Source organism: Coffea arabica, chromosome 11c, assembly GCF_036785885.1.
Source record: "Coffea arabica cultivar ET-39 chromosome 11c, Coffea Arabica ET-39 HiFi, whole genome shotgun sequence".
NCBI classification, from domain to species: domain Eukaryota; kingdom Viridiplantae; phylum Streptophyta; class Magnoliopsida; order Gentianales; family Rubiaceae; genus Coffea; species Coffea arabica.
The window spans coordinates 8,696,267-8,708,020 of NC_092330.1; positions in this window are offsets into that span (position 1 = coordinate 8,696,267).

Genomic DNA, 11,754 nt, shown 5'->3' on the forward strand with positions numbered 1-11,754 from the left:
ACTGAGCGTGTGAATGAGTAGTAAAGCTATTATAAAGGAATAAATACGAAATAAAAGGAATTTTAAGAAAAATATGAGGGATTTTACAATTTCAGTGATTAAAATTAGGGTTTCAATTAAAATATGAGAGATTTAAGAAAACCGGTTAGTCACAAGTAAACTAGGGTTTTTGATTAAAATTTTAGGGTTTCTAGTCTTTTAAAACAAAATAAGGTTTTAAATCAAACCCAAAGAAATAAACTTTAGTATTTTCTTTACAAACAACCTCCTAATATTCGGGGTATCACAGAGTTTCCCCTTATAAATTGACAAAACTTCCTGCCAACAAACTCAATTTTGAAAAATTTAAAGAACAAGAAATATTTCCAATATCAAGTCCAAATAATTTCAAGCACAAGTCAATATCACATACAATGCTAATAGGTTCAAGGTTTCCCTCCCCCACACTTAACATGCACATTGTCCTCAATGTGTAAAAAGAGAAACCAAGATAAAGAAAGTAATACTCCCCTAATGTTGCGATTGACGCATCATGAAGTGTCACAAACTATTGTCCGCATATCTCCAAAACTTCATGAGTTCCATTGGATAACAATTAGCAATAGAAACCTAAGAATGGAAAATGAGAAACAAAGGTGATAACAAAGGCATTAATAAACATAAAACGACGATCCGAAACTTCATGCCTTTGTTTTGGTGACGAATATGTGAGGTGAAGAAGAGGAAGAATATGAAACAGGGAACTCACATTTTGCTTCTACAGAAAACACGGGTAGAGAATACGCGACTTGACATCGCATTTTCATCAGAGTCGCGTTTTCTGCCTTAAACTTGCCAAAAATGTATACACAACTTCATGTAATACATGACCTTAAGTCGTGTATTGGAGGCTGCATATTCTGCTTTAGATGCGCAGAATTGAATATGCAAGTTTAGAAAACACAACCCTGAGATCGCGTATTCATTCCGTATTTTCAATTTTTGGAGAAATTTGTAACTTTTCAAAAATTACACATGCTACCCTAATTACTCAAAATGTATCTTAAATCATTCTTTTGCCAAAATAATCAATATGCGCTCATGTAAAATGATCAAAACATGCATTTTAACCCTATTTAACAAATAAAAAATAATTTTTACTCAATTTGAGGGTGTGAGTTCCTTGATTGAACTTTACCTTTTTTCACCTCATTTGATCATCTTTGTTTCTATTTCCCAAACCTACAAAAGAAAAATAACAAAATAACTTAAATACGTAATTTAAACATAAAATCACATAAAATTAACATAAATAATAAAAATATTTGGATTGTCTCCCAACAAGCGCTTTTGTTTATAGTTTTTGGCTCAACTATTTCACCTCACTTTTCAAGAAGGCTTTGTTAATGAATAATCCTCCATTTTAAGTCATGATGGATCATTAAAAGGTGATTTAATAGCAAAAGTCACATGTTCTAATAATGTGAGAGATGGAAGTGACTTACCAATCTCAAGTGATTCATAGATTTTACCTTGAATGTATGTCACTTGACTACTCACCAAAGGAACGTCCACATGGCTTTGGGGAATAATACCTTTAAAACCTATATTCTCAATACATTCCTCAAGAGGGGTGAAAAATGAGTCGTTAAGGCTCACATCTTGAGATTCAATGTTAGTTTCAAAGGTACTATCATGTGAAATGGACATTTTTTCATTGACACACACAATAGATTCATCATTTTCATCAAAATGCAATCCACTTTCACTTGCAACATGCTCACCATTCATGTTAGGGTTATAGTGCATATCATGAGAAGAAATAACTTCATGCAACTCATGCAATTGGTCTTGTATTCTACCAAAGTGAGAAGCTAATTTATCTAACCTTTCCTCAATCCTAGCAAAACGATCAGAAGTCGCATTAGCTAGCCTTTCTATAGCTAAATCAAATTCATTAGAATAATTTTCTATAGTTAGTTCCCAAGATGGTTTAGAATCATTAGCTAATGGTTCACTCTCTAATTCCGAAGGTAAAGATGCATTAGCTAATCTTTCTATTGCTAATTTGCAATATGGTTTTGATTCATATTGGATGCATTCGACTTGGTAATCATCAAAACATGAAGAATCACTATTAGTACATCGATTATCTCAACCATAAGCAGAAGAATTATCCTAATTAGCACTATAATGATTAAAACAAAAATTGTAATACCTTAATTCATCATAATAATCCATATTTTATACTTGCATACATGTATTAGTAGCATGATAACCTCCACACAAATCACAAATCACATGATAAGAATTAAAAGTTTTAACATTTCTCTTTCGTTCAATCTCATGCATAATGGTGTCCAATTAAACTTGTAACATTATAATATTAAATTTAGCCATTAAGTACCTTAAACCATTTTCAAATGACATACCTTCGGTAATTTCTTGGTTACCTTTATTCAAGGAGTTTTGCACTTGGTAACCATCCATTGCCGATCTTCCACTTCTCATGCATTGTCTCCTCATATTTTCTACTTTTCTTGAATCCTTAAACATGCTTTTAAAGTAACTTAAAAACAAGTTTAGTCAAAGAGAATAGATGACTGGATACATATAAAAATAAACAAATAAAGACTCAACAAGACACTAAATACAAACAAGACACTAGACACAAAAAAAAACAAGAAAATAAAATAAAAATATCTAAACTAAGAAAGTTATTCTAAGCACCGATATTGACAAATCTTCTTCGACAACGGCGCCAAAAACTTGATGAGCGCGGGGTATACATAAAACAATTAACTCATCCACAATCAAGTTTTACATTTATAAATTTCTAAATACCCCACACGTAATTTTTCACATGTATACGAGTCGTTTATTGAGTATATGGGTATTAGGTGTTGATCCCATTGGGAAGATTGTCAATTACTAATGTTTTTCAAACTCTTTTATTATTTAGATCATCACACATGTAAGAAATTGAATCTAAACTATAAAAGTAATAAAAATACAATAGGAAGCTCCTAGAAGTATGGAATTCCTTACTGCTCTTGCAAATGACATTACCGATTAAGTGAATGCTATTATCTTGACTAGTTATGGCGCAATTTCCTAATGTATATGAAATCTACTCTCGTAGTAAATCAACTATACTTGTAACTAAGTCATACCTACTCTCATGGTTATGAAATTAACTACAAACCCATTTCTTCTATGAAATCGTATGAAACAAGTCATTAAACCCACATAGGTGCACCTCTATTCTCGTAAGTGTACTCCCTAAGTTTATCACTTTCTTGAACTGGTATTAAATTCCAATTCTCATTGCAAACTTAACACCTTTAGATAATCACAATTAATGGTCAGTTAATCATGATTAGAAAAGCAAAAGTGATAAATAACTTGCTCAAAATAATATCATCAAATAACCAAGTGAACATCACTAACAATATATAGAAAGTTCATCGATATTCTAGATATAAACTTTAACTAAACATGAAAACAAACACCAAACTTGTATTATAGTTAAACATGAAATCAAATATAAAAGAGAAAGTGTTAGAAGAGAAGTCACCCTTGTTACATGAGTTTCAAACTCTCCATCTTTGCTTTTTAAATCTTCATCCAAATCTAACTCAAAATACAAGATGGATAAATTACACTAACTATACTAATCTACCCTAACTAATGAGCTAACGAAATTCTAGTGAAAACTACATTTTTTGTGAGTTTCTCTAGCCTTCCAAAGTTGTAAAAATGTTCCTCCAAGGCTATTATTTATAGAGAATTCAAGTTCAAGGTGAGTTGTTTCTTGGTTGGCAAAGTTAGCTTTTGAACTCACCAAGAGTTGTTCTGCAAGTTTCCACACTCTTCTTGGTCAAATACAGCCGAAATTTTGAGTTGTAGATGAGTTGGAAAGGTTGTTTGAACAAAAAACAAGTTGTAGAGCAAGTTGTAGTAGAAAATGAAGAATACACGGTATTCCTAACTACTCATGCAAGTGCTATTTTTCGATCATTGAGTACTACTATCTTGGTTAGTTATGGCGTAATTTCGTTATACATGTGAAATCTATTTTCATAGTGAATTAACTATACTTATAACTAATCCATACCTACTCTCATGGATATGAAATTAGTTACAAGTTAATTACCTCTATGAAATTACATGAAATGAATCTCTAAAGTCACAAAGGTGCATCTTTACTCTCGTGAGTGTACTTCTTAGGTTTAGCATTTCTTGAACTAGTGTTAAATCTCAATTTTTATTGAAGAAACAACACCTTTAAATAATCACAATTAATGATACTTAGTTAATCATGATTTAAAGAGCTAAAGTGTTAAATAACTTGCTCAAAATAATAGCATCAAGTAGTCAAATAATAAACACTAACAATTATAGAAAGTTCAACCAAACCCAAGGTATAAACTTTAGAAATACATAATAAACATTGAATCCAAACTTGTATATTAACTAAACAATAGAATCAAATACAAAAGATAAAGAGTTTGGAAAGAAATATAACCCTTGTCACATGAGTTCATCTCATCCATCTTCATCTCCTTCTTTATCTTTGCCTAACCAATAAACAAGAAAGATGGACTAACTAATTAAACTATCCTATACTAAACTAACCTAACACTAAGAAAATGTAAGAACTACGTTTTTTGTAGTATTTCTTGCACTTTCCAAGCTCTTTTTATTCTTGTAACTCCATGGCTATACATAGATGAATTTATTTAAGAAATGAGGCTTCGAATATCCCTTTTACAGCTGCTAAGTGGTTGTCACACATCTATCAATAGTTGTGAATTATTGGAGAAGGACACAAGATGTGAAAGTGGAGAGCAGCCATTTCTGACCAGAATCCGGCCAGAATCTGGCTGGATTGGTCCCCTGCCTTTCTTTGCAATTTCTGTTCAGTCTTCAATGTTGCTTCAATTTTGCCTCAATTTCAACTGAACTTTTCTCGATGACAGAAGCTGAATTAACTCTTGACCAAGACATAAAAGTTGTAGCTCTTTGAGTTAACTTTCCAATTCATCAAGAATCATCCAATTTGGAGCTCCGTAGACCAATAAATGACTAAAATATTCTCAACTAGTCAGAACTCTGTTTCAACTTTCGACAATAAAATTGCACTTCTGTATTTCAATTTTTTGACTATGAAAATGACTGAACTGAACTTTGATGTCTCATACCAAATGTAGATCTATTTCTTAGCTTCAAAATAGTTCAAGAATCATGTGAAGCTCTGAAATTTTACTTGTCTTTATAGCTCTTATTTGAACTTACTTGCCTTAAATTCTTGGTTGCTTTAATGGTTCAATCATAAGTTTGCTTCCATTATATTATTCAACTTGGTGCATGCTTAATTGGATACATGTTAAGTTTCATAATGTACGGTACTGGTGTAACCGACAAGTGAGATATATACGATAAATTTGGTGGAATGCTTGATTAAGAATCATGCTAGATGTCTCTTCATATGATAAAGAAGAAGGATTAGATACATTTCATGAAAACCTTAGTAGCTTGATAGGGAGATTTATGGTGAGTTTGATATATGCTTCTATGTGAAAATATTAGTATTTTATTGTGATTTTGGCAAGGTTTTCGTTTAAGATACTTTGTTAAACCTTAATCTTCACATGTATGTTGAATTTGAGCCGAGGAAGTGAATTTTGTTAAGAAAAGTTTCATTTTCTCAAATTGTTAGAAAATCTGGAAATTTTAGCAGGGGGCTCTGGCGCAACTTTGGAAAATTGGCTATAATTTCGTATAGGAAAGTCAGAATTGAGTTCCGCTTGTTGCGTTTGAAACTAGACTCATAAGGGTCAATTTCCAGATTTTCAGATTGAAACTCATAGCGAGCCTATTTCAATTGAGCCCTATTTCCAAATGTAGTGAAATCTGGAAATTGAGCCCTAAACTCATAGGGAGCCCTATTTCAAATTTGGAAATTGTGTCCTATTTCAATTCCAAGTTTCAAATTCCAAGATGACTTGAAACTTGGAATTTTATGGATGATAATCTAGATTTGGTGAAGATTAGTGAATTTCAGGCTAGGTTTAATTTTTCTAGCTTGAGTAGGTGATGGTTATATGCTATGTATATGCTTGATTTAGTGAGTTGTTGGCCTGAAATGCATGTGCTTGATTTGAAGCTATTTTGTGGTGAGAATAAAGTCTTGAAAATGGTTGAAAATTAGGAAAACTAAGGGGGAGTGCTACTTAAATTTTTTCCGCAGGAAACTTTGAGCAGTCTTGGGAAATCTGTTATATCTTGGTGTAGAAAAATCTGAATTGAGTTCTGTTTCTTGCATTTGAAACTAGATTCAGAGTATTTTCTACCGTGAAAATTTTAGAATTTTTCTCAATTCTTATGAATATTTGTGATTTTCCAAATTTGATTGAATTCATACACCTGTTCTATTTTTCTACCGGATGAAGCAGCAACTAGAGACTGGAATTTGACTAAATTGTGGACAAAATCTTACAAATGTGTCTTCTGGGAATTGTAACCCTTTGAGTATATTTTCCAATGGTATAAAGTTTATAAATTTTGGATTTAAGAGGCTTAAGATATGATTTTTCAAATAGCATTGCGCAAAACTGGAGAAAATTCTGTTCTTCAAAAGCTGTTCTTGCTTTCATTTCCAAATTCAAGTTGGAGTTGTAGAACTATTTTGAGCTTGATTTTATAACTGGAGTTGAGATAACTTGGTTGGTTGGGAAGTGTTTTCCTTTGAATATGGTAGATTGGAGTAGTGGATCTCATGGTGCTTTACATACTTGATTTTAGGGCTTAAAGGTGAGGCCGGAAGTGCTCCTGAGGCAAACACTTAACCTTATTGCCGTGGTGAGTGTTCCAACTATATGTTTCGTGCTCATTATTGCTAGAAATTGCTAGGCACATAATTTGTTGTTTCATAGGTAAGTGTGTACTTTATCGCACTTGACCTAACTCGACTAAACTTTTGATATCTTGTTCATGCATGTACCAGCAATTTGATTTATAAGTAACTTGTATCTTGACTTGAAATGCTTGAAAACATGATATACTGGGCTTACTTGTGACTTGATCTTGTCTAGGCGAGTGTGCCTTTACGTGCACTCGACCTTCGTGAACTTGAAATAATTCATCCTGCGTGTGGATTTGCATGTTTATGTGTATCGTTGTAGACCGGCTGTATTCCTCTTACAGGGATGAGAACGTGAGAGTGGAATTTGGAAAAGGTCTCGATTTCATTTAAGGTTGTTAGTTGCTAATGTGAGCACTCCATAGATGTCTAGCTGGCTTGCTTGGTTTGATTTTTGCAAGTTTGACTCCTTGGCTATATTCATAGATTGTATGGGCATTGGAGGTCCATCAGTATACACATTGAAGGTTGTAATTGATATCGCTTTTATTATTGAGGTTGTTATTTGTAAATTTCATGGTGCGTGACTGAGTCTTAACGAGAGCTAAGCAGGCGGTCCGTCAAACCCTTGGGTACACCCTAGGGAGAGGTGGGGTCATCACAAATCACCTCAATTCGATACTTATAGCTCATGATATAGCCGAAATACCACAAGGTGTTAAAACTAAAAAACTTTCTTTAATTGCATTTCATCTCTTGCATTTCATATTCTCTTTTCATCACTTCAAACCATCATCAATCATTCAATTATCTTCTCAATTCATGTCATTTGATGATTGAATCCTTAAACCTACCAAAACATGAAGTTTCATCATTAAAATCAATAGAACTGCAATTTTTACCACTTAAACCATAAAATGCATATTTTCACTAGAAACTTAGTTAATTAGCTATAAAACTAATTAAAACGCTCCAAAACTAACTAATAAAATACACTAAAAACATGCAAAAAAAGCACTTATCAGGAAGGTTGCAAATTTTTTCCCAAAAAGAATAGATGTGCTCCTCTAACACAATTATAGAGAAGGAAATAAATGTACTAATTTTCTTGCAAATGTGGGAGTTAAATTCAACCATAGTTTGATTGATCTATAACCAGTTGCCTGATAGTGATCGTGCTTCATGTGTATGTCCCAATTTTTTTTTCGGGTAAATATTTTACACCCGTTCTACAAAAAAGTAAGACAATCTTTTTATAGTATTGTCTTACTTAATAGTAGAGGTGTCAAAAAACAAAAAGTAGAAAAAATCGAATAAGTGGGTGATTAAGAAAATTGAATAGGTCCAATCGAAAAAAAAGGTAGTGACTTGAAATTCTGTAATGCTTTGGACACTGACTGAATTGACATGAAAAAAAAAACAGTTTGGGGTATGATTATTGATTTTTAAAATTTGTGGTTACTCAAACCTAGTCACCTGTACATGCACATGTGTAGGGTTGGTTTTGTTAACCTAAGCTTGGAACCTTAACCATAAGTATTTAGTCATGTATTAGCAAATTAAATTAGGTGACCAATTATTACATTCATATTCTTTTCACTAGCTTAAAAACTTAACAAGTTAATCCTAACTCCTGTTTACCATTTTAAATTTTACACTTACCACCACTAATTCCATTAACTCTACTGCTATCACTTTTTATGTCTCTTTTCACAATTTTTTTCTATGCTCATATAATTTGTGTTCTAGTTCTCTGTACTTATTTTTGTTTCTCAACTTTTAGAGCTTTCGTAATTGATCATGGAGCAACCTGTTATTATTATTGAATAATGAATTGATGGTTTTATAAGTGTACAGAAAGGAAAAAAAATGTTCGAAATGTGCTTGTGTTTTAATTATGTCATATGTTTTGATTATGCATTTCATGTGTGGACTACTAGCATTCTAGGATTTAAAATTCTTTTTTAATTTTGGATAAAGTGGCGTATACGTCTTCAGGTCTTTTATATTTTATTTTCTTATGGGTATTATATTTTTTAATTTTTTTTTATATGCAGATGGGGATTTTATCCTTTTAATTCCGAATGCATCACAAAATGATCCTACTTCTTTTGTTTTTGAACCATATTTTATTTGAAGTCTTAATTCTGAACATAATATTAATCCTTCCTTTTTTACAAAAGCGAATAATTGACCAAAAGTAATATTTTCAAATGAAATAACATCTGTTCCCATTTCCTTTTGTAAATTATCCATTATTCTTTGTGAAAATAAACTTGGCAATCCTGTTATGAATCTTTCTTTCCAAAATGAAGCATTACAATCTGGTCTTCTTAATACATTAGTTAAAAACATATCTTTATACCATCTAAAGTCTGATAATGTTGGACATCTTAAATTTGTTAAGAATGTTTTATTGGTATTTAATTCTTCTTTTGGATTTCCTATAAAATACATTACTATGGTTACAATTAAAAATTCTGCAGCATCAGACTGTATTTGAATATTTCCTTGATCATCTTCAATTTCTTGTGTATGATCTAATATTGATAATTTATCTTGAAGTGTTAGAGCATTATCCCACCAATTTTTTAATTGTCCAGTAAATCCTGAAACTAATAATGTTGCAATATTTCTTTCTTGAATATTTTTAATTTTGTAAGCTAATCTAGCCATTCCCATTTCTTGCAAATTATTTAATACTTCATATTCTGCTTTACCATCTATTTTCCATTCGTAAATTGAATCTCCATCATATTTAGTGGTACGAAATGTTGATCTTTCTTCATATTGAATATCTGGAGGACTAGGTCTTGGATAATAATTTCTAGTACTAATCATTTTCCAGTCTTTGGTATAAATTCTTTTTCTCCTTATTCTATTTATTTGATTATCTTCATTTTCTTCAAATTGATCCTCTATTGGTAAAATCATATCTTCTTCATTTTCTGAATTTATTGATTTTTCAGATGATTTTTCAGATGAATTTTCTTCTTCTATTTTTTCTAATGTATTTATTTTTAAAGTTTGGGGTGTAGTTAGATTTTGTAATGATTGAGATATTCTATTTAATATATTATCTGTATTATTTATTTTTTGATTATTAATATTCTGAATTAACTCTTGTTCTTTTTCTCTTGTTAAACTTCTAGGTTGAAAATGAGGTGCTGATATATCATTTGGAAATTTTGATTCTGGTTTCTTTAATATATCTATCTTGGTATTTAATACTTCCATATGTTGAGATATTGTATGAAGGATTTGATTTGTATAATTATTTTGCTGATAAATTTTTTTAATATCTTCTAAATTTATAGTGTTATATGTGCTTGATTCAGCATCTCTACCCCTTTTAAAAGGTGAGGCTATTATATCTCCTTATCCTATATTAATCTTTATTTCTTGTAATGGGGGATGTATTGAGGTTAATATTTGATCATCTTTTAATTTCCATTTCTTATATAAATTAGTTTAAACATTTATTTGTGGTGTATTATAGACATCATTTATTCCTATTTTTGAGATATAGAATGATAACCAGGTAAAGAAAGGAAAATCAAAATTTCTTTTTTCTAATTCATCTTTCCATTCTAATATTAATTTTTCTTTATATTCGGATTCTAATTGAAAAAATCAAATTCTTTTTTCAGTATTTTCTTCATCGTCAAAATCTTCTTGTAAATATTTATGATTTATTTTATATGGTTTATTTATAACATTTATTTCTCCTTTCATTTGTGAATGAGTTGGGGAATATTCTGATTGATTTTGATTTATGACTTCTGGAACAGGAGTTTTATATTTAAAAGTTGAAGTACTTTCTAATGGAAAATTAACTTCAGTTGACTCATAATTAGAATGTCTGGGTGGTAGCCAAGAATAAGTTGAATTAGGTCTTTCTCTTAATGATGAAAATCTTATTAAAGTTTTGCCATCAGGTTTCTCTATAATTTCTTCTACATCAGTTTGTTCTATATTTCTAACTATTTGTGGATTTTGTATTTCAAATTCACTAGGTATAGTTATTTCATTCCATTTTAATCTTTTTGGAGTATAAGTTGTAGGTCTATCTGCATCTACTTGCAACAAAGTTGTTTCTTCTTTAAGAGTTGGAGTCATTATAAACTTAGGATTTAAATGTGAGGATAAAGGTCTATAATATATTCTATATATTACTGCAAAATTTTTTGTATGTTTTTCAAATTCATTTCCTTGTAGATGAATATCTAATATGACAGAATTTAGAATATGTGGGTCTGTTAAATCTATTGAAAAATTTGGAGCACAGTTAAAATATATGGGTCCATTACAAACATTTGTTTGAATCATAGAAAGTAAAGATGTTTTATATCGTTTAAGTCTAGTATCTCTTAATGCTAAATATATTGGAGCATCGACTCCTAGATGGAATAAAGGTTTTACAGCAATTTGTATTAAACCTATATGAATATATCGATATCCTTTACTTAAATATTTTTGAATTGTACTATGATTTAATAATGGAATTGATTGGTATTCTTCTTGAATAGATATTGTTTCTTCGTGGGTTTTAACTGATAAAGCTGTTTTGAAATCTAAAGGGCCTATTCGATAAATATGTTCTATTTTTTCTTCTGGAATTGTCCAATCTGAATTATTAATAGGCATATAATATTCATGACTTTGTACTATATTATCTTGTTTTGAATTAGATCCTATTTTTAATTGTCTAAGAAATGCAGTCATGTTTTATATTTATTTAAAGTTTTACTTAATCAGGAACAACTGAGCACTATGCCGGGAACATCCTATCCTTGGACTTACCAACGGTCTGACAAGGCATCAAAGTCTTACCAATGATTTCAGTAAAATTTTAAATTAAATAGGAAAACATAAATGCATAAATTAGCCAAATCAAAATAGAAAGTAAT